The sequence below is a fragment of the Podarcis filfolensis genome, assembly GCF_964270895.1.
Source record: "Podarcis filfolensis genome assembly, chromosome: 8".
Lineage (NCBI taxonomy): Eukaryota > Metazoa > Chordata > Lepidosauria > Squamata > Lacertidae > Podarcis > Podarcis filfolensis.
Window position 1 is genome coordinate 60,693,610 of NC_139611.1, and position 15,729 is coordinate 60,709,338.

The following is a 15,729-nucleotide window of genomic DNA, read 5'->3' on the forward strand; positions in this document are numbered from 1 at the left end:
ATAAAAGGCCGGGATCGTGGCCTTCAGTCAAGGAGAAGTCGTGTGGAGTCTACCTGCCAATCAAAAAGAGAAACCCCCTCCTCCCCCGCTCTGCCCAGTTCCTGGGAAATCCACCTCCGCATCTTCGTGTTGTCCCCTCCCACTCCCACTCAACCGCCCCCCCCCTCTCATTTTCTCTGTGGTTCAGTAAGTAAAGGAACCTCAAGCCTCATCTTCTTACTATTAACCCATAGATCTGCAGTGCAGGGCTGGAGAGGCAGAGAGACAGAGAGCATCTTTGAAGGAAGCATCCACGCCTTCTCCAAATCGCCCCCCTCCCCGCCCGGCTTTCTTCCCTAAAACACCTTCCTTCCCATACCTCAGTCCATCGAAGACCAACTTGGATCCTGCCGGCTGGGGTGCTCGTGTGAGTGTGTGGAAGGGCCGCTTCTTCTCAGAAGGACAGACGATATTCACGGAGCAGGGTTTTTTTCCACCCCCTGTTCCCCTTAAAAAAACCAAAAAAGACAGAAGGATGTAGCAGCGGTACCCTGACCAGGAGCCTGGATCCCATCAGGCGAGGTAAGGAGATTTTCCACCCCCTTGTCCTTTTTGGATCCTTTCTCGTGCCAGTGGCTCCGAGAGGGTGGGGAGAATGGCTTTGTGTCCAGGCAGGAAGGAGGCTCCCCCCCCCCCGCACCCTCCCAGGTGGAGGAGGGATGGGACTTGGAGCTGTGGATGCTTTGATCAACAGTTAGTGCCAGGCACCTTGCGCATCTGGCGTCAGTGACGGGCACCCACTGCGCCCAAGGTGCGAAGGGGGAGCCACCCAGGGAGAGGAGCGGAGAGAAAGAGGGGGTGTGCTTCCTCAGTCCCACATTCTCCACACGTTGCACTACGGATCGCGGTGGCGCCTTGCACTCCTGCCATGTGGCGGTGGCTGAGCATCCGCTGCCACCACCCCAGCTGCATTCTCACATTACAGGGAGTCGGGAGGGAGGGTTGCCCGTCTTCCCAATAGATGCTCAGCTTAACCTCACAGGGTTATAAAAGCAGGGGAGACAAGAGCCTTTGCAGGTCTCTCAAAGGCATCCCAATTCTCCCTATCTTGAAAAGGATGAGGTGGAAAGAGATTGTCAAGCAAAAACCAGCAGACCCTCTTCTCTCCTCTCCCTGGTGCTGAATGCTCTAAGCTTTCTCTCGTGTCTGCCAAGAGACTAGTCCTCAGTGAGATTCAGGGTTGTTGCTTTTGTTTAATGGGTCTCGCCATGTGTGATTTTCTCGAGAGTGAAAAAATACCCTCACAAAGAGGTCATGGGCTGTGAAATGGTTGCATGATGTGGGGGGAATGGCCAAGTGTCTCCGTTAGATGTGAAAATATATGAAGTCGGAAGGATGAGCTGCGCTGGGAAACATGTGGCCCAGCCATCCTGCATGCATTTACTTTTGTGGGTCTGCTTTCTTTGCCAGGTGAAACAGAGATCACTCAGCTGGGTTTGGAAATTATGCTTTTCATAATGTGTCTCAGGTGTGTCTGCATGCTCCCCAGAGCCATAGACTTTCCTGCACTGGCAGGGGGTAAACTAGATGGCCTTTGAGGTCCTTCCCAACACTTATAATTCTAGGTACATTTGCACAACAGCAAGAGATCAATGGCTTCTCCTGACAGAAAGTTGTCAGCGGTGGCAACTTGTCACAAACACCGCCAGCAAATGCATGGATCAGCCTGTGGGCATACAATGTGCAGGTGAGGTTGCTTCCAGAACCATTGTGCCTCTCCCTTTTGATCTTTTGCTTAGGCTTTAGAGGTGCTCTTCTGGGGCGCACAAGAAATGTGGCTAAGCAAATCTTCTCTGTCTTGTCATTTGGTCCGTCACATGGGGTACCCAGAGAGCTCTGTGCAGCATGCAGAATTTAGCTGTAAGACACTGCTGGGGGTGCTGTGAGAGCTGCCCAAGGTGGTTTCAGGTGGAAGAAAGAGCAGGGGGAAGGAAGGCCTTTGTTTGGAGGGGGGAGAGGAAAAGTTCTTTCATGCCGTGTGAATGTTCTTTGGGGATGTGGAGAGTGATTTGCTAGAAAGACAATCTAATGTGGAGCTCTCCAGATTCTCACACTGTTGGAGAAGGACAAGCAATCACGCTTGGGTCTTTATTCATGGAGAGAGATGACAGAGGTTTATAAAATTATGAATGGAGGAAGGAGACAAGAGAAACATTTCACCTTCTCTGATCGTGAGATCAAGAGTCTCCCAGTGAAACTGACTGGGAAGGAGATTCAGGATCTGCTAGACACAAGGAAAGGTCTTCTTCACACAAAGCGTAATTATTGCCTTGAGGAATTCCCTGCCACAAGACGTGATGGCTGCTGGCTTTGAAGGCTTGAAGAAGGGGCTAGATGAATTCACAGGTGATCAGTCATAAAAAGGAATTAGTCTAGAGTGCTATATGGAACTTCCAGGTCTACATCTCTGAATACCAGGCGTTATGGAAGCAAAGAGCAGGGAGGGGCCTGTCACTTTCAACCTGGGAGCATCTGGCTGTCTACTATTTAGAACAGACATAGGCAAACTCCAGCTCTCCAGATGTTTGGGACTACAATTCCCATCATCCCTAGCTAACAGGACCAGTGGTCAGGGATGATGGAAATTGTAGTCCCAAACATCTGGAGGGCCGGAGTTTGCCTATGCCTAATTTAGAAGCTGTTTTAGAAATGGGACGGTGGACTAGATGAGCTCTTGTTCTGATCCAGGAGGGATCAGAGCGGGGGTGCTGTAGCTCTCAGAGGCAGCATTTTAAAAAGATGTCTTTGGAATCCCACTGCTGAGCATTTGGGTAACAGCTGGGGAAGCTGAAAAGACCGTTCAGAAGCTTCAGCTGGTCCAGAATGTGGCAGACTGGTTGTTAACGGGTGCTAAACATTGGGAACAAATTGCATTTGAATGTGTGTGATTTTTTCAAAAATCTATTTTTATTTTGCAGTGTGTGTGTGCGTGCTTGCGTGCGCTCGCTTGCTCGCATGCATGTGTTAAAAGAACTCCATTTACCCATTCATTTAAGAGTGGAACACATGCTGTCAGACACATGGAGGCTGCCACCCCAAAAATGGCACCCCTAGGTGCCAGGTTCTCCCATCTTCCACTGTGACATATTGTGCCACTTGCTTCTTCATGTGACACCATCACATCTTGCCAGGCTCAGTGTCACCACCCAGCGCCCACAGACACCTCAGAGTCAGGGCCCACCAGCACTGATGCTCAGCCTGCTCTCTGCAATTGTGAGCTACCATTTAAATTTCCTAGAAATGTGTTTGTCCCAGAGCTATAGCTCCCAGTACCCATAACAAACTACAGTTCCCAAGTTTTGGGGGGAAGAGGGAGCCATGGCTATTAAAATAGCATGCAAATGCTTTAAATGTGCAGTTGTGAGTGCAACCTCTGATAATGCTTCTTGCCTGCCTAGATGGAGAGCAAAGCTGCATGTGTGAGTAAATTAACATTCGTTGCTCCACCCATTTCTGCTTCTGGCCTTGCCCACCACCAGCACATGGCCCATGAGAGGATGCCTAGAAAGGAACTACAGCCCTTGGGGTGACAGAGGTTTCCCAACTTCTACACTTGGGCATTGGACAAAACTTAAAGGGGCACAGGAATGAGAAGAGAAGAGGGTTCTTTGCAAGGTCTCAGACCTGGACAATGTGCCTTTCTGCCTTTGCTCCATTACATTTAGGGATGGGCAAATCTATCAGTTTCTCATTTTTTTCTCTAATCTTAGCTTCAGTTCTTCAGATTAGTTTGCAATTTTCTTTCTTCCTTTTTAAAAGCCCTCCTCAGAATTTCAGTGCGAATTTCTCCCAACCAATACACATTTGTCTGCAATTTTGCCTGACTGACGCACACATTTTTGCAAAACAATTTCCTCTACTAGAGTGCATTTTTGCATGTTATCTTCACAAATATATGCATTTTTATGCACGATTTACCCTGGTAATCTGCAATTCTGTACATGTTACTTGGCTAGAAAACTGCATGGCAAACTTCAAAAAGTGTGGATTTCTAAGGATGGTTGAGTTTGGGTTCTCATATTGTTTTGGAAAGTGTGAATTACATAGGTTCACCTTTAAATGGGAACTGAACCGAATTTCTCTCTGTCCTTCATTACATTGGTGGACACAGAATGCTTGACATCACAGGGTTAGTCCCAGTAAGGAAACACCCCATTAAGGTGTTTCCAGCAGTGTATTGTTCTGCCCAAATCAAGCTGGCAACCAGTTACACATAATTGTAACACATAATCACAGGAGAACTTTAAAAAATGGGTGATTGTTTCTTAAGGAATAGCACAGTTGTAATGTGTCACACTGTCCACAAACCATTTAAAGTTCTGCCTATTCCCTTTAAAAACCTAAATCGTCTGGTCACCCCATATGAGCTCCTTCCCAGAGTCATTAGATCACTTTTTGAGATTTTGCGCCACCGAGCGCTGCCATCTGAAATTAGGTTTGCATTTATGTGCCCATTTGTAAACCCACTTTTGACCCTTAAAAGGCCCTCTAGGCAGTGTACAGCAGTCAGAAAGTGTGATGAACACTGAAAGACAACAGTAAAGTTAACTTTGAAAAAAGAGCATCCCAGGAGAAAGAAAAACACAGGCAAAGAGAGAAAAAGAATTGCACCAGGTGGGATGTAAGAAATTGATATTTTTAGTGTGGCAGCAACCACACTTTGGAACTCCCTACCTTCACTATGCTGTTTTCAGCACCTGCTTTTTGGCAAACCTATCCTGATACATAGAATGTTGACATGCATTTTTATCTGCTTTTGCTTGTCACCGATTTTAATTAATTTTTTGATGTTTTGAATTGCTGTTTTTAACAATAATTTTATTGGTTTATTCTTTCTGCAAACCACTTTAACTATAAAGCAGTGTACAAATTTAATGCAGTAAATCAATAGATAAATAAATAAATAAATGTAACACTGAAGACCCATTGAAGTCAATGAGTCTTTGCCCCCTTTCTTAATGTTTGCAGCACAGGGAATGGCTTTATACCAAATGAGATTATATTGGTCTATTAGTAATGTCTACAATGTCCGAAAGCAGCTCTCCAGGGTTCCTGGCAGGGTCTTTGCCTGGAGACAACAGGGATCAAAGTCAGGACACTTTGCATGCAATACTTATGCTCTACCTCTGAACTGTGGTGCAGGAAGAGGCTGGATAGGAGTCCTTCAGGAGGCAATTCCAGGATTGGACCCTGCAACCAAGAAACCCCTGCCCCAGGTAGCAACTGGCTGCACCTCAAATAGCACTGACACACAAAGAAGAGACACGCCCCCTCAAAAAAATATTGGTGTGCAGCAAGGGTAGGAAAACTGTGGACCATTAGATGCTGCTGGGCTACAGCTTCCATCATTCCTGAACACTGACCATGCTGGATGGTCATCTGTCAGGGATTCTTTAGATGTAATTCCTATATTTCAGGGGGTTGGGCTAGATGACCCTTTGGGGGGATCCCTTCTAAGGGTAATGGTAATGCTACCATTGTGCGATTCTGTGATTCTATGCTGGCTGGAGCTGATGGAAGCTGGAGTCAACCCCTGATGTACAGGTAGAGACAATTGGGAGCAGGTGGCCTTTTATGCACCTTGGCCCCAAATTGCTTTAGAGTTTGAAAAGTGATCACCAGCACTTTTGAATCAGGCTCGGAAACAAGCCAGGTGCCGAGTGCAAGATCAGATGATGATATGCTCCAGATAGCAGAGCCCTGGCAGCAGCATCCTGCACCAGTGGCTATTTCTGAACTCTCTAAAAAGTCTAAAGGCAGCCCCAGGTAGAATGTGTTGCAACAGTCAAGCCTACATGTGACCAAAGCACACTGCAAGGTCCAGGACTTTATTATGGTGCCCCACTTTCTCCCCAGGGGAGTTCTACAAACCTGCACTTTTAAACTCTTTGAGATGAATGAATCTTTTAAAAAATCCATTTTATGAAAATTGAGACAGCCTCTCTTATTGCATCCTTCACTCCCTATGCTGGGGACATCTATTGCAAGCCCTTTCTCACACCCCTTATTGCAGTCCTGGTAGAAAACTAGGAAGCTAACTTATACTGAGTCAGATCAATTATTGTCTACAATGACTGGCAGAGGCTCTTTAGGATTTCAGACAGTACATTCCCAGCCCTACCTGGAGATGGCAGGGATTGAAGCAAGGACCTTCTGCATGCAGTAGTAATAAGCTTAGAATCCATTTTGGCATATGAGCAATATATAAATTTAGTAATAATTATAATAACAACAACAGCAATTAATGCAAAGCAGGTGCTCTCAGAGCTGAGCGACATTTCCTTTCGAGTTCCTTGCATGATTATCAAATCATCTCTCCCCTCAGTCCATTAGTATTTAAAATTGCCTTTTTATTGCAAGACTTTGCAAATAATATGCTCCAGTCATTCTCCAGGCTTCCTGGTTTTTGTTATGAATGCATAGTTCAATCATTCATCGTGACTGATGGGACTCCTTCCTCAGGACACTTTGGCTTTCTGGTCCAGGCAACTGGTTCACAATAGTTCAGTAGGCAGAAACCCATCAGGCAGTGTATTGACCCAGTTAATTGACAGGCTGCTCACCCACTGGCCTGTCCCTTGGTGCTGTTAGCATTACTCAAGCTTCCCGAGGATGCAACCCTGGTTTTTTGGCAGGACATGTTGCAACAAGTTGAGCACTCATTTCTGTGTTATTTGCTTCCTGGGGGAAAAAATAATCCGCTTGCAGCCCTGTTAACCCTGAAATTAGCAGGACTTTTGCACTGTAATTTCATGTGATGAGCTTTCGGGTGGTATTCCAGCACACAGTTCTTTCCTGCCATTTAAAATGTAGCGAGGCTTGGCAGTATATAGATCAAAAGAAGATCCACAGTTCCATAATGCAACAGGTAAAGCCGTGTAAAAGGAGCACAAGAGTCCATGGTAGAAGCACTAGCATTATAATCAGGAAAACTAATGGAATAATCCCAGTGTCTGAGTGCACCCAAAATGTCTAAAAATCTACTCCAGGCCTCCTGTTTCCAGTGGCGGCCAAGATGACCCTTTTCTAGGAAACCCACAAACAGAGCATGGAAACAACAGCCCTCCAGTGTTGTCCTTCCCCGCTCAACAGGCATGTTCTCCCTAACAGGAGTGTTCAGGGTTCCAGCCAGCCATGCCCATTCCCAGGATACTGCATTCCATTCTCCCTATCCCCAGAGGTTTTTTTCAGGGGAAACACACAGGAACTCAGTTCCAGAACCTCTCAGGTGGGTGCCATTGCCATTCTAAGACAAGGGTGGTGTTCATGGTGAGTTCCAGCACATCTTATTTTTAGAAAAATAGCACTGCCCATCAGAAAAATCAGCACTGCCCACTATTTTTCCCTTTTCCAGTGTTTCATGACTAGCATTGCTCAGTCTTTGTCGGGCTGCTTTTTCAGGAAGGGGGAAGATCCCCTTTTTCAGTTTTTCAGTAGCCCCGTTCTGGCACTCACTACCTGAGTTTGCTGGAATGATGATGGCAATGAGGGAAGGAGGCTAGTTCCTGCCCAGAAAGCAGGCCAGATGCAGCCTTCCAGCCCTGAAGACTCTCGCTAGGCCACAACCTTTGCCCAGGCTTGGATTAAGCCCTGTGGGAGGGGAGGAGGCAGAAATTACTAGCCAAAGGAATCTAACAGCCAAAGGAAGAAGGCTGGTAAAGGTAATTAAAAGATCAGAGTGGCTTGTTCCTTCCGCTGGTGCCAGGAAAATGCCCAGAGGGAGGTATTTTTACAGCACTCTTCATGTCTTCCCCCTGGCACTCTCCACGGGGAACACCCCGGGCAGAAATGGCTTCAGCTACAAAAGAGACATCAATAAATCAATGGACGGGCATCTGTGAGATTAATGTCTGCCTTTCATCTTTTGTGGTAGGAGGGATTGTGCGAAAGGGGAGGTGAGGTCAGTTCAAGGGTTGTCTTGAAATAAATCCTTCTGTCTTGCCCATGTGACAGTTTCACAGCCCTGCAGAGAGAGAGAAAGAGAGAGAGAGAGAGAGATTTCCATCTGCTGGTCTTGCTTGGAAGCAGAACTTGCAGAAAGTTACTCTGCCTGACTTCCTCTGGGGCACAAAAAGGACAGAGAGTCAACCTGTCAGTTGGGACTGTGCTGTTTCACCTCCTTTTAATTACACACAATTAGCAGGACCCCTTTCCGATATGTTGTCAGGCCCCTCCTAAACCAATGACCACAGAGTTTGTGCAAAAATGTGTCATAGAGGAAAGCTCCCCTGAGCTTGTACAGAGTGCTTTCCCCCTGCTTCTGAGCAGTGATAGCCGGTCAGTAGAGGATGCTCCATTAGGGTGAATTTCCCAGAGCTTGGCTGGATCTTATTTTTAAATGGATCAGCTCAGTCCACTCTGTGACTGGTGGGACTGAGAGCGATTCATCCCTATGGAAGCCCATTTCAAATGATGCTCAAATTGACCCTTAAAATGCTGAGGTTTGAGGCTTGCCTTTTGCAGGTTGAATAATAATCAAACTCACTAAGCAGGCAAGGAGCCTAACATGTTCAAAGGTAACTCTTTCTACGACTGGAGTTCACTGAAAAATGAAACAGGCATGCTCAAAATAAGAGCAAGATCCTTAAAGATGCTTGTTTCTTATGCCTAGATGTTCTTTAAGGATGGGAGTTGCCCCAGCGGCAGCTAATCCATTATGGCTTTGGGGGCAGTGCCTCACCAACCCCAGTCCTTCCTCAGTCTGCCCACTCCTTCCTGGCTTCTGACCCTGGCTCTCAGCTTCCTCCTCCTCTGTAGTCTCAGTGTTTGCCTTGTAGAGGAAGGTTGGGGGCAAAACTGACATTAGTTGGCTCTGCGTCGCATTGGCTCTGGCTTCACCTACTGTTTGATCTCCCTGCCTCTGCCCTACCAGCCTCAACTGCAACCAGACCCCAAACCTCCCATTAAGGGCCCAAGGATGCTTTGAAACTCACCAGGCTCATCTGGGTGGGGAACTTGTGGTCCTCCAGGCATCATTGGACTACATTATCTTTGACCATTGAGCATTGAGGCTCATGGGTCATCGAGTGTGTTACATCTGGAGGTCCACAGGTTTCCGCCTCCCTCCCCGGCCCCGGCCTTTAAAGATTCCTAGCTCACTTCCAAGACGGTTGCTGCTGGGGGGAAAAATAACATTCAATATCGCTGGATTGATTAGATTTGCTGTCCCACCTTCCAGCCCACATGAAAGCCAAAGACAAATTGTCTAACAAAATAGCATGGCATTTGGGGTTGGTTCTATCCTTTCCAATAGGTAGCATTTCTTTGGGAACTGAGGGTTCCGATTTAGAGCTAAAGAGTGGGTTTTCCCTGGGAAAAGAGCAAGAGGAAAACTGCCTGGATCCATGCTTTCTAGGCACAAGACAAGCGGAAGTGTTGACGAGCCCACCGTCAGGCCACCTTGCTTAGTATTGTAGGCACTGACTGACAGCCACTCTCCAGGGTTTCAGACAGGGGCCCTGCCCAACCCTGGTTGGAGAGGCCATACACTCAGCAACCACCTTCCTCACCTCTGAAGGTGTGGCTCATGGAGTAAGGTCCCTGATGTAGATCTTAAGGATTAGGCAGTCCCTATGGTAGGGCTGGGACTGGGCTATCAACCCTGCAAGCCATGTTTGAGAGGTAGAAGGTTCTCTCCCAGCTCTACTGAGGATGAAACCAACCCAGTCTTTAACTCAATACGTTTTTCCTTCCCCTGCCTACCCCTTGCATTGCCCAGATCTGACTTTCATGTTTTTAAAAAAGCTCTCTTCCCCCACCTCTAACTTCCATGCTGATTTCAAAATGTGTACAGATTGTACCTTTTTCGTCCACTCCATAAAATGCTGAAACAAATTTTAAAAAGAAGCCAAATTCATTTTTAAAAATTGAGTCTGTGCAAAGAACACAGACTGCAAAGGACAACCTTGGCAGTGATAAAACAATGATTTTTTTTAAAAAAAACCTCACAATGTGTGTATATTGCGGCCCTCTCCCAGGTGTCTGAAAGATGTGCTTTGCATTTATGGCAAAAACAACCAGCTCTCCTTATCTCACTAAGGAGCCACTGCCTCAAACCCATCTCCTGTACATGTTTCTGCATCTCTATTGTTAATGAGGAGGGGAAAGGGAGGGGGGAGGTTTGATGAGGTGTAGAAGCCAGAAGTGATGAGTGTTTTAATTTACACTTGGCACATAGGTGAAAATTGCCCAGTCTGATTTTCTCTTTGAATATTCATTTAGCACTCACAGAACTGTTTCAGAGCAGGGGAGGGGGGATTCAAACTCTAAACAAGCTGCTTGGTGGTTGTTGTTGTTTTAAATTGCAATGGCGCAACTCCCTTTGGGTTTGTCATTAAGGAAGCCACATCTCACAGGAACATAGGAAGAGTCCTGCTGCTGGATCAGAACCCAGGCTCATCTAGTCCAGCATCTAGTCCAGCAGGACCTGAGTGCAACAGCAACACACCCCACTTGTGATTCTCAGCAACTGAGATTCAGGAGCATACTGCCTCCGACCGTGGAGGGTGAAACAGCCATAATGGCTAGCAGCCATGGGTAGCCTTATCCTCCATGAAATTGTCTAGTCGTCTTCTCCTGAACCTCTCCTGACATGGAGACTTAGAAATAGTGGAGATGGTGCAGTGCTTGAGAACTGATGGGGTGAATCTCAGCAGTGGCGGTTTGTGGCTCAACACAGGGATGGAGAAGTGGGACCCGTGCCCTGTTTCAGGATATTCTGTTCTATTTCCCCTCCTCTCTGTGTTTCCTTACCCACAACAGCCTGTCAACATTCCATGCCAAGCTTCCATCAGCCTCAGCCAGCCTGGCCAATGGTCAGGGATGATGGAAGTTATAGTTGGTTAACAGCTGAATTAGCCACCAATTAGCTGCCTGAGCTATAGGGAAATGGCTCTGAAGCTTCTTCAGCAATGTATGAATTGGCGACTTTAAGCCCACACCCTACCTTGTTTACATCCCCACCTTGATTCTACCCTTCCACTTACCTCCTCGCCTCTGATCCTCTAAATCAGGGGAACCTTTTTCAACCCAGAGGCCACTTTCGCTCTTGGGGGCAACTTTCCAGAGGCCTCTTGCCTGTTATGCATGGTGCCAGAGCCAAACATGGCTGGAGCACAGGATTTGACTCTTAGCTTTGTAGCATAGGCTACCCTCCAGCCCTGCAAAAAGCAGAGGTATCTGCACACACACACTCCTCCATCCTCCTTCCAGACAAGCAAGAGTTCAAGCAGGGACAGCCCAATACATTTTGCCACTTGAGGCAAAACAGAAAATGGTGCCCCTCTGCTGCCTCCTCCTCTGCCACTTTCGCCTGAGGCAACTGGAGGTGGCCCAGGGAGAAGAAAGGAGGTTGGAGAGGAGTAGCAGGTGGCGGCAAACCTGTTGTTCCTTAGCACAGGAGGTGGTAAGTGACACACACCTTGGGGGCCCGGATCTGCCATCACTCCCTACTGTCACCAGTTTGCAGCCTGAGGCAACTGCCTCACCAAGGCTAATGGATGGGCCAGTCCTGAGTTCAAGGACACATTCTAGCTAGGAATTCAAGTGGGAAGTCCTCTGTGGGAGGGGGCATAACTTGAGGAAAGTCTTGAGGGCCTTTGGCCCTTGGGCTGAGGTTCTTCACCCCTGTTGTAAAGGACATTCAGGCCTTGGCAAATCTCTTCCTCGCTCGCCTTCTCCTTCTCTGCTGGTTTCTCACTGTCAGATAGGTGCACTGGGGCCAAAGCCGCCCGAGCTGCAAATGTCTCCACCATGACCTATCTATCGAAATAGTTTCCGCGCCACTTTGCTGACGAGCACATCTCCATTTCCCCCACTCAGCTGTTAGGAGCTGCTTCCATTGTTTCTTCCGAGCGCTAGGATATTATTAATTTCCCAGCACATTCAAAACATTTGCATGAGCAACAAGAAGCGCTTCAAAGGGATAATGAGAACGACGGGCTCCGGCACTCGGGCAATTGCAAAACAAAGGACCTCTGGAGCCATCAGAGCTAACGGGATGGGAAGATATGAATTGGAGGCTGATTAAAAATCACGTCAGGACCAGCTCTTTGGTTCTGCATTTGCCACTGCATGGAGGCGCAGGGGAGGGAGGGAGCGGAACCATGTGGCCAGTTTCATTAGGCACTATAGAAAATGTCATGCGGAAGTTTCAAGGGGAGGTTGGAAGGAGGCTGGCCAACGTAGATATTGCTATCATTGACCTTCTCATAGGCAGCCCAGTTGCAGATAAATCCGCAACTCGTTCAAATTAATTCCTCTCTATTTCATGGGCATGTTGTCTGCGTGCTAGGTGGCTGTCATGTTTTCCTGAGGCTTCAGGGCTTGGACAGAATTCCTGTGCATGTGTTAACATGGCTAGTCCCTGTGGTCAGCTGGCATGGGCAAAAGCTGAGTACCTGATACATGGGTAAGGTTTACCAGTCTACTTACCGTTGGGAGGATAGGGATCCCCAGGCCCAGGGACAGCATGTGGCCTCCAGATCTCTCTTCATGGCCCTCAGGACTCTCTCCCAAGGCCATACCCATCAACCAGGCCACACCCCTCACCAGCACTACCCAACACCCTCCTTGAGTGCTTTTGCTGGGATGAAGTATGTGACCTTGAACTGTGGAAATCTCTGGATGGAGGGTGGGTGCAGAAACCTCTGGCCTTTTGTATGGCTGGAATGTAGCTTACCAGTAGAGCAGCCACATTCATTGCATCTTCCACTCTTGCCTGTGCCTCAGCCCTGACGTGCAACCCCAGAAAGCTGTCCATGAGGGAAGATGGTGCTTGGGCGGAAATCATTTCCCCATCCATAGCCTACCACTACCAGGGTTTGTATCCCCTTCCTTCCAGCATGCTCAAGTTCACTGCGACTTGAGGTGGACAGGGTGGGGAAGACGAGCAACAATGCGATGTGCAGGAACAGCTGGATCTCGCTGAACTTGGCAAGAGCCCAGGCGCTCCACAAGGCAGGGAAGATGAGTGGGAATGCTGCACACAGGAATGCCTCAGCTCTTGACAAACTTGGCAAGAAATGGAGCACTCCACAAGGTGTTGCTGTTCATCTTCTCTGTCTGAGAGGCGCAGAAGATGAACGGCGACAACCATGCGCCAAAATGCCAGTGACAGGGGGATGGGTGTGGCACCACCTCTCTTGCTTCTGCTGCCTGAGACAGGTGCTTCACCCCGCCTCATTGGTGGGCTGGCTCTGCTTTCCAAATATTTTGCTATTGTTTGGTGCCCTTTTATCCCCCTAGCTCTTTCTGCCTTTGATGCAGAGCACAGTGACCAGGCTGTTGAACAGAGCACAGGGACGGGCGAATCTGACCATTTTCTCTCACCTCCTCAATTTTCCAGTGTTAAGTTCAGTTTCCACGTCTCCACACCAGTTCATCAGCATGTTAAGGCAAATTTCTCCTAGTAGGTACATTTCTGCACGCAGTTTTGCTGAATGTACCATTATGGCTAATATGCTTCATTTTTGTATGCCATTTTCACAAATATAAGCATTTCTATGCACACTTTACCTCAATATATGCATTTTCATATACATTCCTTGGCTGGAGAACTGCACTGTAAAATTCAGAGAAGTGCGAATTTCAAAAGATGTGTTTCAGTGCATGTAATTTGAGGAAAGCACAAATTAGGTAGGTTCACCTGTAAATGTGAACTGAATAACTTGCAAACATAGGGAGCCTTTGGGTCCCTCTAGTTTTATATATCTACTTTGACTGACAGCAACAATCCAGGGTTTCAGGACAGAGACATTCCCAGCCATACCTGGAGATGGGGGGAATTGAACTTGAGACCTTTTGAATGCAATGCAGACGCTCTACATACCTCTGAGCTGCATGCCTTCAGTTAGATCACCTGGGAATATTTTACTAATGGCACTGCATTCTAAAAAAGAATCACAGGGCAGTGACCGAAAATGGGCATTTTCTGCCTTTGCCCGACACTCTGGAATAATCTTCCCTCTGCCATACGTGAAACATCATCCAACAGACGCCTTGTAATGCCAGATCTTTTTGCCTAGGCTTTCCTTGACCTGTAAGATTGGAGCGTGTAATACTGAGTTCTTGTTTTTAATCTGCTTTTAAAATACTGTATTACTGGGGTGGGGGTTGTCTCGTCTCTATTTTTATGATACTGTTTACTGTGTCGGGCTTTTTTGTATACTGCTTAGAGACTTTTAAATTTGACCAGTTCAAAAATGCTTTTAAGCAAGATAAGTACATCGTTTTTCATCTTTGCCTTTATTTGTCAATACACATTTCAAGTCCACTCCTCACCAAGTGGCCCTAAAACAACAAATCCACAGAAAGCAGATCATCACTAAGCTAACAATTAGAAAACCGTCTTAAAGAGAAATCAAGGCCAACAGCAGGACTACAAGAGATCTTTCGAGAACTGCAAGGAGGGGCAGGAAGAGTACTTGACTTGGCCCTCAAATGCAAAGCGGGGTGTGTATGTGGAGCTCAGGTTTAACACTTGTTGCTATCTTGGCATTTAAGAAGTTTCACACTGTGTTTTTTATGTACCGTATTTTCCCGTGTATAAGATTTTTTATTATTATAGAGAAATGTTAAAAATTGGGGGTCATCATATACACGGATAGTGCCAAAGAGGGATGGGCGATTGGTGGCAGCCGCGAGCAGGAGATTGTCAGCGGCGATCGGGTGGGTGATTGGTGCCTGCGGCAAGGCCTGCTGTCTACTGGCTGCTGCTGCTGCTGCCGGTTGGTGGCTTTGGCAAGGCGTGCGATTGGCAGCGGTGGTCAGGCGGGTCAGCGATTGTCAGCAATCCCCCCCCAAAAAAAGAAGCTCAACAACCCTGGGCAAACCCGCCCCCCAAACGCTGAACAACTCTGGACAATCTCCCATTTCCTTAATTTGGAGTCCCAAAAAATAGGGGTTGTCTTATACACGGGGGCGTGTTATACATGGAAAAATATGGTTGTTGTTGTTTAGTCGTTTAGTCGTGTCCGACTCTTTGTGACCCCATTGACCAGAGCATGCCAGGCACTCCTGTCTTCCACTGCCTCCCGCAGTTTGGTCAAACTCATGCTGGTAGCTTCAAGAACACTGTCCAACCATTTCGTCCTCTGTTGTCCCCTTCTCCTTGTGCCCTCAATCTTTCCCAACATCAGGGTCTTTTCCAGGGAGTCTTCTCTTCTCATGAGGTGGCCAAAGTATTGGAGCCTCAGCTTCACGACCTGTCCTTCCAGTGAGCACTCAGGGCTGATTTCCTTAAGAATGGATAGGTTTGATCTTCTTGCAGTTCATGGGACTCTCAAGAGTCTCCTCCAGCACCATAATTCAAAAGCATCAATTCTTCGGCGATCAAAAACATGGCATGCACTCCCAGCTTAGAGCAGCAAATCTAAGCAAATAAGAGATGTGATTTGGTAAATGATATGATTTTTTAAAAAGAACCTGATCTAGATTTTGTCATATTAAAGAATTTAAAATGTTCATAAAAATTAATTAAAATATTTCTGTTTCAAAGGCATAGGATTAGACCATGATGAACATGTCATCGCAGGCCAGCTGATTAGATAAACAAACCACAACTAATTTTTATTGTGGCCAGGGGCCTCAAAAACTGGAAGGGGTGTGGGTACCTCTGTACCACCGGGAGGGCCTGCTCTGCGAAAAATGCATTTATTTGGCTTGCAGAGGATTGAGAGATGTCACCCTGGC

The 15,729-nt window shown here is 47.2% G+C and overlaps 1 protein-coding gene across 3 annotated transcripts in view; it reads left to right on the top strand.

Moving 5' to 3' along the window:
* Positions 1 to 359: 359 nt before the first annotated feature.
* Positions 360 to 15,729, top strand: part of DLGAP3 (DLG associated protein 3) — a 187,593-nt gene continuing 172,223 nt past the window's right edge. For all 3 annotated transcript variants that reach the window (XM_083625487.1, XM_083625489.1, XM_083625488.1), the window contains exon 1: positions 360 to 561. The gene's annotated coding sequence lies outside the window, so the exon portion shown is untranslated. The remainder of the gene's footprint in view (positions 562 to 15,729) is intronic.